The following is a 26,371-nucleotide window of genomic DNA, read 5'->3' as shown; positions in this document are numbered from 1 at the left end:
CTTCTAGCTGGCTGGTCATATAAACATCCTCTCCTGGCTGGCTGGTCATATGAACATCCTCTCTCTGACTGGCTGGTCATATAAACATCATCTGGCTGGCTGGTCATATAAACATCATCTTCTGGCTGACTGGTCATATAAACATCCTCTCTCTAACTGGCTGGTCATATAAACATCCTCTCTCTAACTGGCTGGTCATATAAACATCATCTGGCTGGCTGGTTATATAAACATCATCTGGCTGGCTGATCATATAAACATCATCTTCTGGCTGGCTGGTCATATAAACATCATCTTCTGGCTGGCTGGTCATATAAACATCATCTTCCGGCTGGCTGGTCATATAAACATCCTCTCTCTAACTGGCTGGTCATATAAACATCCTCTCTCTAACTGGCTGGTCATATAAACATCCTCTTCTGGCTGGCTGATCATATAAACATCAACTTCACACCTCAGATGAGGGAGGGGTTGTGGGGTCTGATTTCCCGGTGTTTTCCTAAACAGCATCTTCGAACACCTTTTTCACGCCAGAGAGCCGTCTTCTCATCCCACGATGCCGGAGACCGTCCCGTGACCCCCTTCCTTCACCCGTGACCCGGGACGTGACGTGCACCCCTGGCGACGTCCGTGACCTCCCGACCTTTTGACCTCCCTTGGCCCAGACCAATTCCCCTGACCCCCCCCCCACTTGCGCTGCCTAAACTTATTCCCACTCTTCCTGGCCTTTTCTTTTTGCCCCCTTCATCTTCTTGCGACCCCAGTCATTAACCGCATTTTACGACGGTCCAGACACGTGATTCGTACTAACCACTCTCTCTCTCTCTCTCTCTCTCTCTCTCTCTCTCTCTCTCTCTCTCTCTCTCTCTCTCTCCTCCCTGTTTAGAGAGAGAGAGAGAGAGAGAGAGAGAGAGAGAGAGAGAGAGAGAGAGAGAGAGAGAGAGACTCGTCTCCCACCCTGGGGATGGGGCGTGGGGAAGGAATGGATGGATTGGTCAAGATCTTACCCTCCAAGGGATGGTGTGCAAAAGGGGGAAAGGGGAGGAGGGAGAGGAGAGTGGGGGAGTAGGGGTTCATCCTCCCTCCCATTTCTGGCACGTTGGAGAAACGACCTTCCCTCTCCCTCCCCGCTGGAGATGGAGGCGATCTCCTCTCTCTCTCTCTCCATCAAAGTTGCCTCTCTGATCTCATCTCTCCTCTCTCTCTCTCTCTCTTCCCACGCCCGTCTGATTAATCCCGTCTCTTCCCTGGACGCAATAACCATTCTCTCTCTCTCTCTCTCTCTCTCTCTCTCTCTCTCTCTCTCTCTCTCTCTCTCTCCCTCCCTCCCCTCCCAACCACCATCTCGCCAATGACATCCGACAGACGGAAGATCATCTCTGTGTCTATCATCTTCCACTCAAGCTTTTACTCCCAGCCACCGCCCGATGATGGAGCCAAGGCCTTATCAATTACACATCTGGATCGTAAAAGTGATGGCTGCTGCCATCACCGGCCAGCGCTTGAGGGAGGTGGATCCCTCACACACACACACACACAATAGGAAGAGGGTCGCTGGGGGAATACATACAATCCTTCCGTGGAAGATTTTTGTATCAGTGTTTCCTCCTGTGTAAATACTGCTCGCGCAGAGGAGGAAGAGGAAGAGGATTGCCTCTCATTCCTCATTTCGTGGCATAAAGTAGGAGTATTTGTGTCGACAGAACACGGGATATCTTCAAAAAAGCTTTTATATATATGAAGAAGTAAGTAAGTAAGTAAGTAAGTAAGTTTTTATTATATTTCTTCCTTGTGTCTCCCCTGATGATGTGATTATTTCACGAAAGTGCACTTGGGAATTTACTGTGTTTCATTAGGCAGAAAATAGTGTTTAAACGGAAAAAAATATATATAGATACATCCCCCGGAAAATCATTTCTCCTTTGATTTCTCTCGTTTGAAGACACATTAGCAATAAGTTCTATAGTTCCCAGTCTACATCTTGGCAATAATTAAGTAATGAAAAGCGGAACATTAACGTGAAAAATGTCAAGAACATCTACAAACTACTTTTCAACGAACCATATGGAGCAAGGGAAAAAGAAAATGCAATCAGAAAACGTAATCAGGTAAACGAAGAAATAAAAAAAATGGAATCCTTGAACTTCAGCGTAAAAAAAAAAAGGCAATCATCGAAAAATATATATATATATATAAAGGGTTAAGATGATACAGGAGAACTGCACCATCAAATTAAGGACATGGACACGCTATTACCCCCCTTAAAAGGGTGGTATACTTTCAATTTTGCTAATACAGGCTCCGGCCACAGGCAAACGCCCTGGATCGAGGTCGTGAAGAAAACGGTCTGTGGAGGGAGACGACAGAAAAGCGGAGGGACGAACGCAACCAGCGGAAGTCCAGCCTTATGCAAAGAAACCGAGAAGGTGATCTTTTTCTCTTAGCCGTTGTGGGTGGGAAAACAACAGAAACCGGTATAGAGTTCGAGAGTCTGGCGGTGTAAGGAAGGAAACAGACGTTGCAACGCCCCCGTCACACAGTCGTCAACGGAGGCTTATGAATCCTTTGGACGCCGCACAGTGGCTTGCTCAACGCCAAGTCCTCCAGCAGACGGCAGGAACAGATGGCATCAACACCTGGAATGGGCAATATAACTACACATGCAGAGGACGGAATGCAAACCCAGCAGAGGAGTAGCGAAAGTGCTTGAGTTTCAAGGTGTCATAAGAGGGATTCTGACACGTCGCATTGGTTTGGATTCGACTCCCTCAGGGAACGTATGGAGAGCCAGAAACTCCTCAGACGTGGGGGTTTGGGGGAGAGGATGGTGGGTGTGTCAGTGTTTCTATACATGGACGAACGGAACGATCTTTGTATCACGGTTGAAACTCTCTTTTGTACAATGCAAACAAGCGTTTAGTTGGGGAGAATCGATCGACAGGATACGAATAGAACTCCCTCAGTTTATACCCCACGTTCGAGACCTAAGCTTGATGAGTATACGCAAGCTGAACCCACATCCATGGCGGAGACGGCAGAATGACCTAAGCTTGAAGACGCAAGCTCAGCTCACATACCATGGCGAGGGCGACAAAATGACCTAAGCTTGATGAGTATACGCAAGCTGAAACCCACATACCATGGCGGGGACGACAAAAAAAAACCAAGCTTAAATCGCATACGCAAGCTGAACTCACATCCCATGGCGGGGAGAGAGAGAGAGAGAGAGAATATCCTAAGCTTAAAAGAATATACGCAAGCTTAGGTCACGTAACATGGCGGGGGCGACAGAATACCCTAACCTCAGAGAACCTATGCAAGCTGGGGGTCACGTAACACGGGACAGACGCAGCGTCACTGGGTTACAACGAGAGATGCGACCTGTGTCTTAAAATTAGCGTCTCACCTTCGAAGATCTTGCGTCGCTTAGAGCCTCACGAATATTCCGAATACTTAGAGCCTCACGAATATTCCGAATACTTAGAACCTCACGGATATTCAGAATACTTAGAACCTCACGAATATTCAGAATATTTAGAACCTCACGAATATTCCGAATACTAGAACCTCACGAATATTCAGAATACTTAGAACCTCAGTTGTACAACCTCACGAATATTCCGAATATCTAAGCGTTGGTTGTATGCAAATTTCTCGGGAAATAGGGAGGCAGACTCACTCTAATGTAGTGTGGTGTAGTTCAGCAGTCGTGCCTCCACGTGTTGTGGCTCACATCACACATACACACACACACACACACAGACACACAGACACACACACACACACAGACACACACACACACACCCACACACACACACACACACACATCCACGCATCAGTACACACAAACACAAAAAAGAAAAAGAACACATCATATGTATGTATGTATGTATGTATATATATGTGTGTGTATATATATACATGTGTGTGTGTGTGTGTGTGTGTGTGTGTATGTGTTTGTGTGTGTGTGTGTGTGTGTGTGTGTGTGTGTGTAATGTAGGTATATTTTAACCTTATTTTCCTGACCCTGGAATCCCTTCTATCTTGTATGAGGCTTCCAGGAGGAATAGCAAAAAAGAGAGAAAAAAAAATATATAGATAAAATACCCATATCTCTCCCACCCAACTTCTCCCTGGAAAGACAATCCATCTCTCCCTCCCTTAGAAGCCGTGTAATCTCCCTCAAAACTTTCCACTTTCGTCCACAAAGGGGAGGGAGAGAGAGAGAGAGGAAAAAAAAAACAAAAAAGAAAACGAAAGAAGGAAAGCCAAACAATCCATTTTCACCAGAGAGATAATATCCCCCCCGAAACTACCTCAAACCACCGGCCTGGTTGTTTGTTGGCCGACCCATCACCTCCCCCTGTTCAAGCAAGCCGACCCATCATCTCTCCCTGTTCAAGCAAGCCAACCCCCCATCTCCCCCTGTTCAAGCAAGCCAAACCCCCATCTCTCCCTGTTCAAGCAAGCCAACGCCTCCCACCTCCCCCTGTTCAAGCAAGCCGACCCATCATCTCCCCCGATTCAAGCGAGCCGACATATCATATCCCACAGTTCAGCATCAAATCCATTTCTGCCATGAGCCACGCAATGCATTCCCTCCTCCGCGCGCGGTGTTCTCCCCCAGCCTCGCGGGCGAGGGGGAGCCCAAGACTTTCCCTAACCAAACGACCAAACTTGGTCGGACCAATTAAACACCTCTCATAATATTCGCCTGGCGTTCTCATAGCCAATATTCCAGGGTTCTGACGCCTACATACGTCCACGAGCAACGGGTTGCGAAGGGATCTTTGTGAGCTTGGTGAGGGGGTGGTGGGTGGGTAGGGGGGGTGGTGGGTGGGTAAGGGGGTGGGTGGGTAGGGGAGGGTTGGTTGAGTTGTGGGGGGGAGGGTTGTTGAGATGGAAAAGGAGGAAGGTGTCTTGGGTGGTGGAGGTTGCTGGTTGAGATGGAAGAGGAGGGAGGGTTTCTGAGGTGGGCGGGGTTGAGATGGAAGAGGAGGGGGGTATCTGGGGGTATGGACTGGAGATTGGAGGTTGAATCGGGGGTTGAGTTGGGGGAGGGGTTGAGATGGAAGAGGAGAGGGGGTTTCTGGGGTGGTGGAGGGTTGAGATGGAAGAGGAGTGGGGTATCTGGGGGTATGGACTGGAGTTTGGAGGTTGAATTGAGGGTTGAATTAGAAGGGGTTGAGATGGCGGAGGAGGGGAGGTTTCTGGGGTGGTGGGGGGTTGAGATGGAAGAGGAGGAGGGGGGGGGGGTGTCTGGGGTGTGGACTGGATGTAGGTTGGAAGAGGTTGAAGTGCTGGTTGGTGTTCGTGTAAAGCATGGTTGCAGGTGACTCAGGTATACCAGAAAAATGACATTCTTCGTCACGTTCCATGAGCTCATGTTCCCCTGACCTGCCCTCACTTTCACTGGACGTCAGTTCAGCCTAGTATAGTAGTGCAGTCTGACCACATGTCATCTTCAATCTAGGCGGAAAAAAAAGAATATCATCTTCACTATGGAAAAAAAGAAAATAAGGAATATCTTCACTACATCGTCACATTCTTCACTACATCGTCACAGTCTTCACAACGTCGTCATATTCACTTCACCTCCTCTCGCAGAACTCTAGCCCGACTCATTTTTCCCATGTCACGTATTCCTGGGGGCTGAGGGCCTGGGGGCGTCTTCGGCTTCCTGTAGGAACCTTCATGAAGAAAGAATTAAACACCTCCACCGAGCAGCTCTTCAACTCCTCTCTCTCATCCATCTTACCTTTGCCGCAAAATCCTCTCTCATAACGTAAGAATCTCTTCATAAACCATCCCTCTGTGCACACACACACACACACCCTCTCTCTCTCTCTCTCTCTCTCTCTCTCTCTCTCTCTCTCTCTCTCTACTGCAACAGCACTACATCATATCTCTCTCTCTCTTCACCAAAACTGATTCGGTTTCTGTGCTTCGAGACGCATGGAATCTTGTCATCAGTGACGCATTCTCTTTTGTCTTCTTTGTAATAGTTCTTCTATTTCCATGTTGTCGTACTTTAAGACTCTTCGTCTACACGGTTATAAATGTAGTATCCAAAATTACATCTTTTTTGAGGCTATCTCTTTCATTCAGTCAGCCACCATTTGCCCATAATCATATATATATATATATATATATATATATATATATATATATATATATATATATATATATAGAACAGGCCATATAATGCATCTTTTCTATATAACTCCTTCATTGCCTATGTTGCTGTCTGGTAAAATCTTATTCATATCATATATTAGTATTCAGTGGAGATGCTTTCCCTCACTCCTATGCATGTAATCACACTGGCTCGGGCCCAGAACACCTTTCCACATCAAGTCATCTCACACACTCCAATGCCAAAACGCAAGGCATGAGTTAAGGCTGACTACCAACATTCTGGTACATGCATAGTCGAAATTCCTGTGTAAACTCTCTCATGATGTGCCATGGAGGGGAAATGGAGTGCGCTGAGTATAGTCAATAAACAACACAATTATGGCAGCAACAGAGACGAAAGAAACATGCAACACGGTGTTGCCTCGAGTGTTGTTAGAGCTGGTAATAAAGTCGGAGGGAAGGAAGAAAACACTCCCGCAACACAGTGTTGTCTCGAGTGTTCTCCAGGGTTGGTGTACGTCTGAGGAAAGGAAGAAAAAAACACTCCTGCAACACAGTGTTGTCTCGAGCGTTCTCCAGGGTTGGTGTAAGTCTGAGGGAAGGAAGAAAACACTCCTGCAACACAGTGTTGTCTCGAGCGTTCTCCAGGGTTGGTGTAAGTCTGAGGGAAGGAAGAAAACGCTCCTGCAACACAGTGTTGTCTCGAGCGTTCTCCAGGGTTGGTGTAAGTCTGATATTTCCTCTTGTTTTTATCAACTTTCTTCGCACATCCCCTTAACAAAAGGATCACCTGTTTCGCTCATTGGTTCGTAGTTCCTTATAAAAGTTACGTCAGAGACGAGAGCTTCTGTTAAGCTTAGCTGTTAAGTGTACGAATGTACGTGTGTACTGAGACGTGGTAGCAAGACCTCCAGAGCTTAACGACTGGAAATACCTCTGGTGGTGGAGGAGGAGTGAGGAAGAAAGCAAGATCCTACTGGAAGAGGCAGACGACCTCGATAAGGAAGAGGAGGAGGAAGAGGTTTAAATAAATATACTGAAACAGACGTACGGGAAGAGAATAACTGGGATGACAGAGGAGAAAGATAAAGAAAATGGATAGTAAGGTGAAGCGTGGAGAGAAAAGGATTAGATTCCGTTTAATTTGATGGTTCACTTAACGCTATCGCTGGCAAAGAAAAGAAAAACGCACCCACACACACACACACACACACACACACACACACACATACAGGATACAGGCGTTTAAAAAACTGTATAACAGTAAAATAAGTTCGAAGGAAGAGGCCCCTCCCTCTACTGCACAAATGGGTAATTATACACAAGAGATGGGGCTCCATGAGTGTAAAACTCCCACCCCATGCGGTGCAAATAGGCGGGTGTACACACACACACACACACACACACACACACACACACACACACACACACCCCTCTCACTACCTTGTATAGGCTGCTGGGGTAGGTGTGTGTGTGTGTGTGTATTCACATGCAATTAGACACGGCACATACACGTACATAGGGTGAAGAAACGGGGCAACACAGGTGTAGAACTCTCTCCCTGTAACACACACACACACACACACACACACACACGCACACACACAGAGTCCCCGCACTCGCAGAAGCACAGAGGACAAATAGAGAAAGGTCACAAACCTAATATCAGAATAATGGAAGCAATGCTGCAGCGAGTGAGATCAGACGCCATAAATTTGGCCATAACGAGAGAGAGAAGAGTGAGAGGGAGAGTGACCGAGGAGTGAGAGGGAGAGTGACCCGAACACAAACTTCAGATGACGTTATCACCGAACAGTTATTCCAAAGGTACGAAGACAGAAGAACTAGGAGGGGGCAAAATAATATTAAGTAAGACTCTTGTAAGGAAAATATGCAAATGAATAAGAACAGGAGACGACTGGGATAGACTGAATTATGAGACTGTGAGTGAGTGTGGACAGCACACAGAAATTATGAGAGTCGTATGATAGTACAGAGGTTGAATTCAATCTATGGAGGCCCCCACGAGTGTAGAGCTCCCTCCCCCCCATACGAGTAGGTAATTAAGCACAAAGCTCATTTGGTTAAGATGGACGTGGCTTAAACACACTGAGCAATAACTTGAATTCTACAATAGGCTCTGTCTGTCTGTCTCTCTCTCTCTCTCTCTCTCTCTCTCTCTCTCTCTCTCTGACTCTCTCTCTCTATATATATATATATATATATATATATATATATATATATATATATATATATATATACATATATATATATACATAAAGTCACTACACTATTAATGTTTCTCAAAATTCTCATAGGCTAGTATGACCTGAAGTCAGCTAGCATGACCTGAAGTCAGCCAGCATGACCTGAAGTCAGCCAGCATGACCTGAAGTCAGCTAGCATGACCTGAAGTCAGCCAGCATGACCTGAAGTCAGCCAGCATGACCTGAAGTCAGCTAGCATGACCTGAAGTCAGCCAGCATGACCTGAAGTCAGCCAGCATGACCTGAAGTCAGCTAGCATGACCTGAAGTCAGCCAGCATGACCTGAAGTCACAGCCAGCATGACCTGAAGTCACAGCCAGCATGACCTGAAGTCAGCTAGGATGAAGTAAAGTCGTCACTAATTATGAAAAAAAAAATGGTTTCGTATTACTAAATGACCGTCATTAACAGACGGATGACCAATTAAGGGACGAATGAGTAATTACGAATGATGTGGAAAATCCGAATATAATCCAATTCTTTCTTTTGTTGTTGTTGACGGCTCGGGCAATCTAATCTCGTACGATCTCAGGCTCGGATTCACTGTCCATATGGGGGCTATCGAAAGAAAAAGACGAACCACGAGCGTGTCACCTGTTCGTATAGTAAGAGCATGAATGATGAAGGGCGAACTCATCTAAGGTCTGCCGAAAGATACGGGTATTTCTATACTTCCCCTTTAATACATAGCAAAATGCTTTCCTATGGGGGTTTTCTACAGCTTTCTTCCTACGAGAGGAATGGAACTAGAGAGCTACTGCTACTTCCTTAACAGCACACTACATCTCCAACACTCGCTGACACTATTGTTCTTCCTCTCTTATCGTCAACAGAATCATAATTCTTTTTTTTGTTTCATCTGGGGTTATAGTGTTATCATCCAGTTATGTCACAGTCCTTTGACTTACCTTTTTCCCCTTGTGATGTGCAGCAGACGAAGGCGTGCAACGGACGCGCGCAACAGCCCGCTAGTAGAGGAGTTGTTCACACACCCCCCTACTTTTTAGCTGCTGCGCAGCAGAGATAATGTAATCATTTCTCTCTCCCCTACACCGAGAGATGGGTGGATGGGTGGATGGCTACCTTGCTGGTGTATCTCTATTGGTAGGGACTCTTGTCATTCGAGCAGCACTAAGAACATATACTGTCTTCCCCCCTCAGAAATTCTTACAATGCCCACCCCTAACATATACACAGAGACGCACACACACACACACTGGAAAGTATAGAAAACTAGTAGTCTAGACTGAGTGAGATCTGTGGGTATACTTTCTCTTAAAACACACACACACACAGAGACAACACTGTAGGGTCAGTGTGGTGGTTTGGGGTGTTGATCTATTTCTGGCATATCATCACCTTAGTGTATATATAGTATAGTTCTCACCAAAATGTAATTTGGTAAATTCCTGTCGTCTGAAAACACAAATGATTACATTTTTTTCAAACCTCAATGAATTTCTAAAGCCACGATTTTCTTCATTTTTTTTCTCTTCTTCTTCCCCCTCTCCCCTAATTCCAATTTCTATTTTCCTGGTACACACATTTCTAATTGGCGAAGGAACTGATTCTCGCAGTCAAGCCAGAGGATCTTAAGAGATTTGAGAGACACGGGAAGAGAGAGAGAAAGAGAGAGAGAGAGAGAGAGAGAGAAAGAGGCAGGCGCAGGCGAGACCGAGACGGAGGGAGGGAGAGCGCGCGAGAGCTTCGTGGGGCGATAGCGAGAGCGCGAGGACGTAAACAGCACCTTCACCAGTCGACAGTCGTGGACAGAGTGAGGCCGCCCGCCACCGCTGCCCGAACCCCTACTGGGTCCGCCATCACGCCCTGACTGCCTCAGTCTGCCGCTGGACGGCGCTGAGGACGGTAGTGGGTCACACTGCCTCAGTCTGGCCCTGGACGGCGCTGAGGACGTTGGACCTACACTGCTTCAGTCTGCCGCAGGACGGTAGTGGGTCACACTGCCTCAGTCTGGCCCTGGACGGCGCTGAAGACGGGTGCACGCAGCTTGTACGATTTACAACTATATTCATTTACCTGTCTGCACACACACACACACACACACACACACATATCTATATCTATCTGTTTATCTATGCTCCTTCCTTTGGGGCGGGGTGGCGCCGTGAATGGATGAAGGCAAGCAAGTATGAATATGTACATGTGTATATATGTATATGTCTGTGTATGTGTATGTATGTACATATGTTGATATGTATACATATATATATATATATATATATATATATATATATATATATATATATATATATATATATATATATATATTGAGGATTGAGAGCAGGAATAGGTCTGAATGCTTTCGAATTTGTTCATAAAAGTATATGGTCGTCAAATCCTCTTCTGGTATGACTACAGTAACTTACACAGGCACAGAATAATGTGAAATGCCTGTATACCCATGAATGAACTTTGCTGTCTATAGTCTGAGCAAGAGGGGAGAGAGGCGATGCAGCCTTATGCCCCAAAACCAAGGCTTCCAGTATCTTGGAGGATTACTAGACTATATATATATATATATATATATATATATATATATATATATATATATATATATATATATATATATATATCAACGCTCAGTTATGCCTGGTGTCTTCAGCGCGCTCGCCACAGACGCAGTAAAAGAGGAGGGATCAGTAGAGAACAGTTACACTAAAGGGAATAGCTGGAGGGGAAACTAGTTCTTTTAAAGAATTCAGACGAAAAAGTTACGTCCTTCGTCTTGGAAAATTGCGAGTCTCTGGCTGGAAAAGCTATGCATTCCACCATCGTCCCCAACAAGTTCTAACAACCAGAGATCCGTAGATTGAAGAAGAAGAAGAAGAAGAAGAAGAAATCTACATACAATCCTCCCGAATTATATTGTTCTCTTCCACTTCATCTCATGATCTTTAAGGTCATCGTCAGGGTACAAGGGTTTGTCTCACAGGATAAAGGTAGGAGAAACCCAACTGAGAACGCTTTCTAATGACTCATATCTACGTCTGGAAGAGGTTTCCGAGTCTCTTAACGACTACAAGAGGAGACCTCTCCTTATTCCACCTTCCCACTACACACACACAAAAAAAAAGGGAAATAAAGACGTCATTAAGAATGAGTTATGATAAAGCCAGCTACGTACATTTACCGTCACAAAGGCTTTAGATGTTACTCATTTCTTAAAGCCCTACCCCCACGTCCTAAGGACCCGACATCTGCCAACCTACCACGATCATCTCTCTCTCTCTCTCTCTCTCTCTCTCTCTCTCTCTCTCTCTCTCTCTCTCTCTCTCCCTGGGGTAGGGAAGTAAGAATTCTACCTCCGTATTCCCCGCGTGTCGTAGAGGAGAAACTAAAAGGGGGGAAGGGAGCTAGTGGGGTTGGGGAACACCCTCTCCTCTCCTCTCTTCTTGTACTCTAGTTTATGATATGAACCAGAAGTCTGTTCCTGGCGCCACCTCGTTAAGGCCAGAAACGACAATCAAGTATGGAGAGAAAGTATGTATAAGTAACCCATTACGTCGCTACGAAGATATATATATATATATATATATATATATATATATATATATATATATATATATATATATATATATATATATATATATATTTTTTTTTTTATACTTTGTCGCTGTCTCCCGCGTTTGCGAGGTAGCGCAAGGAAACAGACGAAAGAAATGGCCCAACCCCCCCCCCTACACATGTACATACACACGTCCACACACGCAACTATACATACCTACACAGCTTTCCATGGTTTACCCCAGACGCTTCACATGCCTTGATTCAATCCACTAACAGCACGTCAACCCCTGTATACCACATCGCTCCAATTCACTCTATTCCTTGCCCTCCTTTCACCCTCCTGCATGTTCAGGCCCCGATCACACAAAATCTTTTTCACTCCATCTTTCCACCTCCAATTTGGTCTCCCTCTTCTCCTCGTTCCCTCCACCTCCGACACATATATCCTCTTGGTCAATCTTTCCTCACTCATTCTCTCCATGTGCCCAAACCATTTCAAAACACCCTCTTCTGCTCTCTCAACCACGCTCTTTTTATTTCCACACATCTCTCTTACCCTTACGTTACTTACTCGATCAAACCACCTCACACCACACATTTTCCTCAAACATCTCATTTCCAGCACGTCCATCCTCCTGCGCACAACTCTATCCATAGCCCACGCCTCGCAACCATACAACATTGTTGGAACCACTATTCCTTCAAACATACCCATTTTTGCTTTCCGAGATAATGTTCTCGACTTCCACACATTTTTCAAGGCTCCCAAAATTTTCGCCCCCTCCCGCACCCTATGATCCACTTCCGCTTCCATGGTTCCATCCGCTGACAGATCCACTCCCAGATACCTAAAACACTTCACTTCCTCCAGTTTTTCTCCATTCAAACTCACCTCCCAATTGACTTGACCCTCAACCCTACTGTACCTAATAACCTTGCTCTTATTCACATTTACTCTTAACTTCCTTCTTCCACACACTTTACCAAACTCAGTCACCAGCTTCTGCAGTTTCTCACATGAATCAGCCACCAGCGCTGTATCATCAGCGAACAACAAGTGACACTTCCCAAGCTCTCTCATCCCCAACAGACTTCATACTTGCCCCTCTTTCCAGGACTCTTGCATTTACCTCCCTAACAACCCCATCCATAAACAAATTAAACAACCATGGAGACATCACACACCCCTGCCGCAAACCTACATTCACTGAGAACCAATCACTTTCCTCTCTTCCTACACGTACACATGCCTTACATCCTCGATAAAAACTTTTCACTGCTTCTAACAACTTGCCTCCCACACCATATATTCTTAATACCTTCCACAGAGCATCTCTATCAACTCTATCATATGCCTTCATATATATATATATATATATATATATATATATATATATATTATATATATATATTCCTATGAGTCCAAGGGAAAATGAAACACGATAAGTTCCCAAGTGCACTTTCGTGTAATAATCACATCATTATATATATATATATATATATATATATATATATATATATATATATATATATATATATATATATATATATATATATATCCCTCTCAAATGATTCTACTCTCTAACACGGCGATCAGTCACAGTATGTCCAACGATTTCATCACCTTCAGATACAGAGCGTAGGGCACAAGACTCCGTCATCCCCACAGAGATTTCACCTGCACCAGGCGATCTCCTTGCCTCACAAGCGGTTCCCCTGCCATGAATGGACTCATCCCTATGCGACAAGGGGATATATATTTCCCCCTCTCCTTCGCAACCGATCCCTTCCCTCTCTCTCTCTCTCTCTCTCTCTCTCTCTCTCTTGTAGCAAATTCGCTCCCTCCTTTCCTGAAGGAGAGATATCCCTCACAGGAGATCTTCAAGCCCCTTTTACAAAGTGATCCATCTTCATCTTGCCCTCGCTTTCAAGCAGAACGATCTATCTCCATCGAGGATCCATCCCTCTTCTTCATGAGGAGTGGAATATTTCCCCTCCTCCTTTCCAGACGAGGTGGTCCTCCTCCTCCTCCTCCTCCTCCTTCTCTAAGCCGACGCGACGCTCATCCCTCCCACTGGCCGACCTAGCCCGCCCTCAGTAGCTAACCTGCCTACGTAAAACTCTTGACGTGTCGTTCGCTTGGTCAGTAAAACCCCCTTTGAGAGGGAGGGTGTTGGTTGGTTGGTTCGTTCTCCCAGGCGTCACGTCCACAAGGAACGAGATGATGATGATGATGATGATGATGCCACTAGAGGTGGTAGGTAGGAGGAGATGAGAGAGAGAGAGAGAGAGAGAGAGAGAGAGAGAGAGAGAGAGAGAGAGAGAGCACATGCTGTTGGGGGGACTGAAGGAGACTTCGTGGTGGTTGGGGGGTAGGGACGTGTGAGGAAGGAGACTGGCTTGAGTTGTGGGGACGATATTCTTCGTCACGCAGTCGCACAAAGCGGAGAGGCGGAGGTGTGGATGGTGAGGCTACCTGTGGTCTGTGAGTGATCTTGGAGAAGGTGTTAATGAATCTTTGACGGGTGGATGTTGTGTAGCATGGCGATGGCAGGCCCTAATAGACCCCCCCCCCCTGGGTGTTTATAGACTCCTGGGTCAAAACGAACCGACCGACCATGGAGTCACAGGCCCCTAACTGACCCACCGCCTGTTGCTAGGCCCTACTGCCAAATCCAACCAACCAACCATGGGGTCACTTCCCTATCTGACGTCACTTCTACCTCACCAATAAGACGATGTTCAAACGTTTTCTTCAGTCTTAAGAAAACACGTTCACTGAAGGTGGTCTTCGTCGTCTGTGGTTTCTGTCATTTCGCCTCATATTTCCGTGTCGTATCTTCTCTTGCCTTCGCGTCGTATTTCCCCCTCGTTAATGGCGTCCTCAGCGTAACTCCAGACCTGTCGTAACCCCAGAGGGATCGTATGCTTCCCAGTCGCTCCTTAATTAAACAGGTTTGCGTCTCTTACCTTCATCAGTAACGAAACCAACCTTTCGTAAGAGTATCTGTTCGCTAAACTTTTGTCCTTCGTTTCTTCCTCCATTTCCCAACTCTGGTTTTACACTACCTTATCAATATATTTCGGGTTTAAAAACATCTGATATGGAGCTTTTAGGTCGCATCTTACATATATTATCATATATTCTTTCTTCTCTTTCGCAGTTGCTTTTTTTTATATGCCGCGATTATTCTCTTCCCTTTGAAGTCTGCATGCATGAGCCTGTTGTCTGAAACTGAGCCGTTGGTCTGTCTCTTTAATTGTAGTAGCCAGTGATGTGCCCTTATTTCGTAAATGGTCGTCACGTCTTTTACGTCTTTCCTGCCTTTATTGTTGTCTGCTCGGGGTCACGTCCCTTCGCTGTATATCAACTGACTGTAACATTTCTGTCTTGTATCTCCCCTGATGATGTGATTATTACACGAAAGTGCACTTGGGAACTTATTGCGTTTCATTTCCCCGGTGAACTCATAGGAATATATATATATATACATATATTTTCAGTTACAAATGTATATTCTTATTCAAATAGCTGCCACGGTGAAGGTCGTAACGTCTTGGGGACAGAACATTAGCGTCACATAACGTCACAACATACGCTCGTATGACTGCCAGCCGGAGTCACAGATTATAGGAGTCAGTCCGTCTTCAAAAGAGTTCAAAAATGCATTACGCTCTGGGGGAACTCCAAGGTTATGTAAGACTTTCCTGATGTGCACACAGCGGGAAATGAAGCTGTTTTTTTTTAATAACGTCCATAAACCAAGCCAGTGTTGCACAAAGGAGGACTCTCGCAACACAAGTGTCTGTCTTCTGTATTTATCCCGCAAGTGTTACACAAAGGAGGACTCCCGTAACACAGTGTTTGTCTTCTGTATTTATCCCGCGAGTGTTACACGAAGGAGGACTCTCGCAACACAGTGTTTGTCTTCTGCCTTTCACCCCCGGTCATTCGAATTCATTCTCGAGTGACGAATCTTTTCAGTGTGATGCCTGAGACGAGCGACCTTCTACGAACCACTTCTTCCCTGCCAGGCCATATTTGAGGTGGATGCTAGCTTGTATTGATTAGCTGTAGCGTGAGTGTGCAAAGTGTGTGTGTGTGTGTGTGTGTAGGTCTACAAACCAGACGTTGCGGGAGGGAGAGAGAGAGAGAGAGAGAGAGAGAGAGAGAGAGAGAGAGAGAGAGAGAGAGAGAGAGAGAGAGAGAGAGACGGAACAGAAGAGGCGCGCACAGGTCGACGGAGAGTGAGGAGTGAGGAGGAGGGGAAGAAATTAAAAAGTTACAAGACTGCTTTTTAAAAGGAGGCTGAGGAACTTGGGGGCAGAAATAGAGACACAAGGTCAAGAAAATTGAAAGCTTAAAGTGGGGAGCGAAAGATAGTGAAAAAAAAAAGGGAAAAGAAGAAGAAGAGGCTTTATCTAATTTGATGGTTCACTTAACACTGTCTTTGGCAAATATTACAAGTGCTGATGAGAAGGTATGAACTCACACACACACACACACACACACACACACACAGACACACCCACACTCACACACACACCCACACTCACACACACACACACACCACACACCCACACTCGCCTCGCAAATCCACTTAGAACACCCTTCCTTAAATACGATGGGCCCATATCTGTCACCCTCGAAAAGTGCTAATAGATTAACCACCAAAAATTGGTCAACCCGTCTGCAAGAAATGCCCCATCGAGGGGGGGGGGGGGTTTGGCCTCTCCCACCATTAGGTGACGTCATGGCTGATAATGACACTTCAGAGTTCTCTCTCTCTCTCTCGCATGACTAATAATCGCTGTCGTTAGCCAAAACAGCCACCAATCATAGCTGACGACGGAGTAACGGGCTTTGGATCCTACACACACACACACACACACACACACACACACACACGATCGTCGATACAACCTAGCCAAAACCTTATCTCGTAAGGAGTCCCTTCGGCTGGCGCCTTCGGCCAAGGGAAGCCCTTACAGATAAGGTATCGGGCAACGTAGATCTGTGGTGGGACTATCATTGGTCGCTGATAAAGAGCTGGTCTTACAAGAGGCGGGATTAAGGACGTACTTATGAGGGGGGTCTGTTACGATGTGAATATGAGGTTATCTTTCTCATGTGTCACCATGAAGTTATCTTTCTCATGTGTCACCATGAAGTTATCTTTCCCATGTGTCACCATGAAGTTATCTTTCCCATGTGTCACCATGAAGTTATCTTTCCCATGTGTCACCATGAAGTTATCTTTCTCATGTGTCACCATGAAGTTATCTTTCTCATGTGTCACCATGAAGTTATCTTTCTCATGTGTCAGCATGAAGTTGTCTTCCTCCTTCCTATTAGAGTTATCTTTCTCAAGTATCACATAGAGTTATCTTTCTCCTCGCTATAGAGTTATCTTTCTCATATGTTACCACGAAGTTATCTTTCTCCTCACTATAGAGTTATCTTTCTCATATGCCACCATGAAATCATCTTCCTCCTCACTATAGATTTATCTTTCATGTGTCACCATGGAGTTATCTTCTTCCTCAATATAGAGTTATCTTTCTCAAGTATCACAAGGAAAATATCTTTCTCCTCGCCAGAAATTTATCTTTCTCAAGTATCACCATAAAGATATCATTTTTTCCACGTGTCACCATGAGGTTATCTTTCTCGTGTCACTATTTCTCCTGCGTCACTATTAAGTTATCTTTCTCACACACACTGAACGAGAGATGGCTCTCAACCACTCTAGCCAACCGCTATCGAGAATTATCATAATAACCCACAAACAACACCATTCATTTGACACAATCACATGGGGAGGTAGGGGCTGTTCACTATCCACTATCTAGTTCTGTTTTGGTGGACGTAGATAGCCAAAAGAAGATAGCGTTTTCCTTATCAGTAATTTGCTTTCCGTGATAAATATATATATATATATATATATATATATATATATATATATATATATATATATATATATATATATATATATACGTGATGGCTGTGCTTCAGATATTCATTGAAATGGGCCGGAAAATCACCAAGGTTTCTGTTTCCTATGTATATCAACCCCTTTTATCTATCATTTCTTATCAGAGTCCTCAACAGGAGCTAATGAAATATCCTGAGCGGTCTGATAGCACACACTATTATCAATTTCCGAACTTGAAATGAGTTTTGTACCATCACCATTTCCTTCCATTAAAGTGAACGGTCATTTCCCGGCACACAGGTCTATCACATCAGTTTCCGACGAGTGTGGCGCCTTTTCTTCCCGTGTTCCTCCAGACGAAAGGCGCAGGCGAGACCGAGACGGAGGGAGGGAGAGCGCGCGAGAGCTTCGTGGGGCGAGAGCGAGAGCGCGAGGACGTAAACAGCACCTTCACCAGTCGACAGTCGTGGACAGAGTGAGGCCGCCCGCCACCGCTGCCCGAACCCCTACTGGGTCCGCCATCACGCCCTGACTGCCTCAGTCTGGCGCTGGACGGCGCTGAGGACGGTGGTGGGTCACACGGCCTCAGTCTGGCCCTGGACGGCGCTGAGGAAGGTGGTGGGTCCTACACTGCCTTCAGTCTGCCTGGACGGCGCTGGACGGTGGTGGGTCACACGGCCTCAGTCTGTCGCTGAGGACGGTGGACCTACACTGCCTCAGTCTGCCGCTGGACGGCGCTGAGGGAGGATATGTCCTCTTAGCTTACTGGCTGGTTTTTTGATGGTCTGGTTCTTTAAGGCATATCAACGGTCAGGGGGTTTCATCAAGTCCCTGAAGGTATTAGGTCCTCAGACCTGAAAATCTTTCAGACCTTCTTCGGGAGTCTAAGGATATTTCCAAGACCACATACACCCACTGTGTATATGCGTGTCCCTTTAACTTAATGTCCTACTGTTTAATCCAATTTCTTTGGCGATTTTACCCCTCAAATCATAATACATACACACACACTCACACACACACACACACACACACACACACACACACACACACATATATATATATATATATATATATATATATATATATACTGAGAATCATGGGAGCAAAGAAAGGAAATCTGACAGCTCTTTCGTATATTACATCTGCAGACAGAGTGACGAGAAAGCGAGTAGGTCAGGCAATATCATATACGACAAACATACAGGGGAGAGGAACTGGTCCAGGCGAGACCTGACGCAAACCCGGTGAAACGCTCACCCACCCGGAGCGACCTACATACAAGGAGGAGGGAGGTATCTTGAGGGAAATTGGGCCAGTGACCAATCGATCAGGGTTTTTTTTTCTGCCCTCAGTTCCTGTTAATGATTTTATGAACGGTTCCTGTCATTGAACAGTGCTAACTCTATCAAATGATGGAGTCTCAGCTACGTCTCTTCCTTGTATATCACTAGTTATATATCTTTCTAGTAATCCCCCCCGATGATGTGATTATTACACGAAAGTGCACTTGTGAACTTACCGTGTTCCAATTCCCCGTGGATTAGAAGGAATATATATATATATATATATATATATATATATATATATATATATATATATATATATATATATATATATATATATACATATATATATATATATAAAGCCATGTTTCAAAGGTTAAACATTCTCATACTATAAAGACATAGTAGAAGGGGATCAGTAGCATGAGTGGCGCAGAATCAACATTCTGCTGACCTCAGGGTTCTGGACTTCCGTCAGGAACAATTTATCTTCGCCTGCCTCCACCACCACCACCACACCACCACCACACCACCACACCACCACCACACCACCACGACGTATCTTTCACAAACGATCTCCCTCCCTTTATCTCCCCTGGGAAAAGAAGAGGGGAAAAAAATATATACCCACCTCCCTCCCGAACAATTCTACCTCCCTCCTAGGATGAAAAAAAAAAAAAGAAAAAGGAGTCTGATCCATCTCTGTCGTTCTCTCTCTCTCTCTCTCTCTCTCTCTCTCTCTCTCTCAGACGCGATCGATAACCTTTCTAAAACCGTCCATTTCCGGAAGGGAAAACACACACACACACACAAAAAGGATCTATTGGAGTAAACGATCCGTCATATTCTCGACCACATTCAACACCCATGAAGGCCCCCATCCCCCCCCCCCCAAACAGAGAGACATGACAACCAGATTCTCTGAAATAAATGACCCATCTTCATCAAGAGTATACGATCGCTTCTTCCTCCTCTCCATCATCATCATCATCATCATCATCATCATCTTCTTCTTCTTCTTCTCCTTCTGCTTCTTCTGCTTCTCCTTCTTCTTCTTCTCCTTCTTCTTCTTCTTCTTCTCCTTCTGCTTCTTCTCCTTCTTCTTCTTCTTCTTTTTCTCCTTCTTCTTCTTCTCGTTCTTCTTCTTCTTCTTCTCCTTCTCCTTCTTCTACTTCTTCTTCTTCTTCTCCTTCTTCTACTTCTTCTTCTTCTTCTTCTCCTTCTCCTTCTTCTCCTTCTTCTTCTACTTTTCCTTCTTCTTCTTTTTCTCCTCCTTCTTCTTCTTTTCTTCTTCTTCTCTTCTTCTTCTCCTTCACGAATGACGCGTTGCTTGTATTTCTCCCCCCCCTCCCCAATCAGAAATTCGACATCGCCACAAACGAACCTTCTAACAATGAAGATAGCCCCTCTCACAAGTGGTTTCTCATCCTCTTTCATCCTCATAGATATGATCTACTCCTCTTTTTCTTCCTCCCCTCCTCACCAGAGCATCGCCATATTCACACAGGAGCCTTAATGACAGTCGGCGGTGCACGTTGGCAAATGATGACCTCTCTCTCTCTCTCTCTCTCTCTCTCCATATCGGGGGGCGGCCGCCCTCACCTCCCCTAACACATCCTTCAGCGGTAGTGGAGCGTCCCCTGGCAATGGCATTGTTTCCCCCCCTCTCTAACCAAGGTTGTGTACCGCCCTTTTCCACCCCCCAATGGACCAATCGCGCGCTTCGCCCATCATCCTAAACAGCCCCGCATTGATTGGTCGTCTGGCGTTGGCATATACACAGGCTCGTGTGACTGGTCGTCTGGCGTTGGCATATACAGAGTCTCGTGAGCCTCAGAGAGATGGAGATGCTTTGGGTCGGGGGAAAAAAAAGGGGGGGGGGGGGAAAAATAATATGGGCCATCAGGAACTGAAGTGGTCGTGTGGAGGTTGTGTAAGGATGGGAACATAAAAAAGGTGAAGGGTCGTGACGAATATGATCCTTCTCGTCCTGTCTATAAGACTCATTTTCACCAGGGTTCTGCAATCATTTTCGTCTCCCTGATCTGGTGCGATGGAGAAGCTGTCAAAACCCATGTTTCTTCTTTCAGTCTCAGAAAATGTTCGCCGTGCCTGGCTAAAGTCGACCCCCTCACCCCATTTTCTACAGCTATATTCTCACTGTGCCCAGAGTCGAACCCCCTCTATTTACCACGGTCATATTCACACCACCTCTTCCCTTACCTTTCAATGCGTCACATCTCCGTGATAGCTATTGCCTGGAACTCATCTTCTGAGCAGATAATATCTACGCTTTTTTCTTTCATACGCCCTGAGATGCGTATTTGTTGTGCCACTATTATACATTCAACACCATAGATTCATAGTCTATTTTTTCCATTATTCATCAGTGTATTTCAATTTGCTCTTAGAATCGTGTGAAACACGCTTCAGTTTATATATATACACACGTGTGTGTGTGTGTGTGTGTGTGTGTGTGTGTGTGTGTGTGTGTGTGTGCGTGTGTGTGTGTGTGTTTGTTTCTACTGTCATTCATGCTATCACTCTCTTGCTGAACCCAATTTTGTAAATGTCATTCCCAGAATAATAGTTTCCCTCATCATTTTTCCTTTTAGCTATATTTTTACTGCCATCGTCTGTATCAAATGTCATTATTCTACACATTTTCACTCACAATCGCTTCCTACAGCCCATTTATGAGCAATCAGAACAGAATACACAATAACATGGAAAATATACTCTTTCACCTCACATGTGTGTGTGTGTGTGTGTGTGTGTGTGTGTGTGTGTGTGTGTGTGTGTGTTTGGAAGTGCTCGTGTGTGCCATTACGTTCAACGACGTGTCGGGGCGTTAAGAGGGGTGTATAACGAATGACGACACTTGAACTTACAGACTACATCCGTACTAATGGATCGACCTTTACCTCACGTAATCTCATAACACACACACTCCACAGCCAACCAAAGGGCCACAGTCAGGTGCTATACCGGGGTGGATCACGGCGAATTCAGGGCCCATTCCGAGTGGAGGAAATTCCCATTATGGTATCCCTGATGTAGACGACACTAACTGCGGAGTTGCGTATAGTCAATAAGCAACACACAAGTCTCGGGGCCAAAAGTAACTGGTCTAACGTTGTGCTATCTTCAGGCTGCAAAGGAGAGTGTATTACTGCTTATCAGTTCGAGTATTATATACCTTTTTCTTTTCTCATAAACGTTTTGGCTTTCATCATTCGAAAAGGGGCGAAGTGTTTGACTTAAATTTTCTTACCTGTCTGTTCCTTCGTAAGATAAATCAAGGTGTAACATGGGCGTCAGTGTCTAGATCTATAGACACGAGGGAGACTGAATTCCGCTTTGAGCTGCGTCTGGAAATGTTTCTTGGGATGTACAGAGGAGAGGAAGAATGAGGCAGCAGAGGAGTAGAAAAAGCAGATTATAGATAAAAATAAACAGATGAAGGAGCGAAGAACTGGTTAACAAAGAAGACAAAGAAGACGATCTCCTGTAGACTTTCCAGAGTGTTGGACACTAAATGTGTTCTGTAGGGACCATAGTAAAACAGTGGTATCAGCCTTTGACAGCCAGTGGTATTTATTGAACCTCCAAGAAAGCTTTTGATCAGACACGTAAGGGTAAATTCAAAGGCCATTGGCGTAAAGGATAAGGGGAAGACAGCGGGTGTAGTGAAGATACAGTGTACCGAGGCGGTTGTAGTGAAGATGTTCGTGGAGCTGCGCTTATCGAGGGTGTAAATACATACGTGTTTCACGGCGGTACACTTAATTTAACTTTGTTGAAGGAGTAGTCAAGAAGCGTTTGACGTCAATAAACACCGGTGTCGTCGAACGAATGCAATTTGTCCACTCTCCGCAGTTTTACTCACAGCAATGCTTCCCAGCAGCTTGAGGACAGCAATAAGCTCATCTTCACTACAATCTCAACGAACCTAAAATCCACTTTCATCTCCGAAACATCCAAGACGATCCTAAATAGCCACTTCACCTTTCGCAACTGTATCCTCACTTTCCCTTCCAAACCCCTCACACGGAACACTGCACTAAGTATACCTTGACCATATTCCATCATCAAATACATACCATCTTCACTACCACCTCAATCCTCGCTACTGTGCAACAGGACTGCACTGAGTATACCTTGACCATGTTCCATCATCAAATACATACCATCTTCACTACCAACTTAATCCTCGCTACTGCGCAACATTACTGCTAAAGATCCGCTACAATCACAACCATGCGTTGTGATTGTGATACATGGTATTAAGATTATCGTCAACAACTTGAAGATTGGCGGTCCATCGGTTGGTGGTTATATACATTAACAGCCTTAATGACCTTGGCATACTGATATGTTTTAGGACTATTCCTTCCCCACCTTTTCCTTTAACTTACAGCACGTATCCGGTTATGTATAATGCACCGAAAACACAGCTCCCTAGCCATATTCAGGCCCTACAGAACCTTTCTATGGTTTACCACACATGTTTCACATGCCCTGGTTCAGTCAATTGACAGCAAGTCGATCCCGGTATATCACATCGTTCCAATTCACTTTATGCCTTGCATGCCTCTCACTCTCCTGTATGTTCAGGCCCCGATCGCTCAAAACCTTTTTCACTCCAACCTTCCACATCCAATTTGATCTCTCGTTTCTTGTTTCCTCTAACTCTGACACAAATATCCTCTTTATCAACCTTTCCTCACTCATTCTCTCCATATGTCGAAACCATTTCAACACACCCTCTTCTCTCTCAACTACACTCCTTTGTATTTCCAAACATATCTCTTACCCTTTCACCACTTGCTCTATCAAACCATCTCACACCCCACCGTCCTCAAACATTTCATTTCTAAAACATCCACCCTCCTCCGCACAACCCTATCATATGCCTTCTCCAAATCTATAAATGTTACATACAAATCCATCTGTTTTTCATCCATACATTCTTCGAAGCAAACACCTGATTTACACATCTACCACAACTGAAACCATACTGCTCTTCCCCAATCTCACGCTCCGCACATGTCTTCACTCTCAATCAATACTCTCCCATATAATTTCCCAGGAATACTCAACTTGGCACACCATCCCGACCAAAACACCCAACATCTGTCTATCATCAAACACATTCAACAAACCTTCAAAATACTCACTCCATTTCTCTCTCACTTCATCAGTACCTGCTATCACTTCCACCCTTGCCCCCTTCACTGATGTTCCCATTTGTTCTCTTGTCTTACGCACATTATTTACATCCAAAACATATCATTATTCTCCCTAAAGTGTAATGATACTCTCTCACCCCTACTCTCATTTGCCCTCTTTTTCAATCCCTACATCTTTCTCTTGACCTCTAGCCGCTTTCTTTAATACATCTCCCAGTCATCTGCACTCCTTCCTTGAAAGTATCGTCCGAACGCCGCTCTTTTCTCTTTCACTAACAACTTCACTTTTTTCAATCATCACATACCATATCTTCACTACGTAGCAATTCCTCAATACAAAAATAATCTCTACTGTATCTATGCAGCTATTTTGGTTAAATCAGGATATAACAATTCAATTTCTATTCCCTATCTTATCTTTATCGTCAATAGAAGAGGACTAGGTCGATGACAACTTTCCTATATTTCAGGACATCCAACCCTACCCCATCCCGGATATGAGAGTACAGATAGGTTCGTGAGACGGAGACTAAACACAGCAAAAGAAAAATACCTCTTCAATGGCATTAGTGAGACGAGTACTACCCCACAGTAAGAGACTGCAAGAGGTACTACCCCATAGTAAGAGACTTCATGAGGCAAAAGAGAGACGTGTCTCCTCTACCTTGTTATCACAGGCGAAGAACTATCGTCGCAGCGAGAGACTGCAAGAGGCACGAGAGAGACGTGTCTCTACCATGGTATCACAGATGCAGGACTGCCGCCGCAGTAAGAGACTGCAAGAGGTAAGAAAGAGACGTGTCTCTACCATAGTATCACAGATGCAGGACTGCCGCCGCAGTAAGAGACTGCAAGAGGCACGAGAGAGACGTGTCTCTACCATGGTATCACAGATGCAGGACTGCCGCCGCAGTAAGAGACTGCAAGAGGTAAGAAAGAGACGTGTCTCTACCATAGTATCACAGATGCAGGACTGCCGTGGCAGTAAGAGACTACAAGAGGCACGAGAGAGACGTGTCTCCTCTACCTTGTTATCACAGGCGAAGAACTATCGTCGCAGCGAGAGACTGCAAGAGGCACGAGAGAGACGTGTCTCTACCAAAGTAACACAGATGCAGGACTGCCGCCGCAGCGAGAGACTGCAAGAGGCAAGAGACAGGCGTGTCTCTACCAACGTAACACAGGCGAAGGACTATCGCCGCAGTAAGAGACTGCAAGAGGCACGAGAGAGACGTGTCTCTACCTTGTTATCACAGGCAAAGAACTATCGTCGCAGTAAGAGACTACAAGAGGCACGAGAGAGACGTGTCTCTACCTTGTTATCACAGGCGAAGGACTACCGCCGCAGCGAGAGACTGCAAGAGGCACGAGAGAGACGTGTCTCTACCATGGTATCACAGATGCAGGACTTCCGCCGCAGTAAGAGACTGCAAGAGGTAAGAAAGAGACGTGTCTCTACCATAGTATCACAGATGCAGGACTGCCGCCGCAGTAAGAGACTGCAAGAGGCACGAGAGAGACGTGTCACCTCTACCTTGTTATCACAGGCGAAGAACTATGGCTGCAGCGAGAGACCGCAGGCGAAAAACATAAGACGAAGTAAGAAAACACGGGCACCGTCAGGCTCCTTACGATCCACTGGAACGAGGTCTTCTAAAGAGAAGCTGACGGTGAACCTGACGGGAAAGCATAAGGTGCTCATGTACGGGAGGGGCAGGAAGGAACGAAATGTGTATCACGTTAAGCAACAGTTTCTAGCCCCGGCGCTGATCATCCGTAAGACACAAGTATCCATCTGGGTGTGCTTTAGTTCGGGAACGACTCACCCCATCATGAACGTCACCACGGCCAAACGCTTGAATCTCACGAGACAAATCGAGAGGTTTGAGGACCTGAAGATATGCGTGATGGGTCGGAAGATGACCGTCCGCGCTGGGATCGTGAAGCGTTTCTCGATTGCCTTCCAGAGGCCAGCGACCGACCCCTTGCCAGTAACCACGCTGGTGCCACCCAGGTACCTCGGC

The 26,371-nt window shown here is 45.4% G+C and overlaps 1 protein-coding gene across 1 annotated transcript in view; it reads right to left on the bottom strand.

The window, feature by feature from the left end:
* LOC139765148 (putative neural-cadherin 2) overlaps positions 1–10,158 on the bottom strand; it is a 613,316-nt gene extending 603,158 nt beyond the window's left edge. The window contains 1 exon segment of the mRNA XM_071692340.1: positions 9,314–10,158. The gene's annotated coding sequence lies outside the window, so the exon portion shown is untranslated.
* Positions 10,159–26,371: the final 16,213 nt, after the last annotated feature.

This window comes from Panulirus ornatus, chromosome 53 (assembly GCF_036320965.1).
Source record: "Panulirus ornatus isolate Po-2019 chromosome 53, ASM3632096v1, whole genome shotgun sequence".
Lineage (NCBI taxonomy): Eukaryota > Metazoa > Arthropoda > Malacostraca > Decapoda > Palinuridae > Panulirus > Panulirus ornatus.
This window is presented reverse-complemented; position numbering and strand designations above follow the sequence as displayed.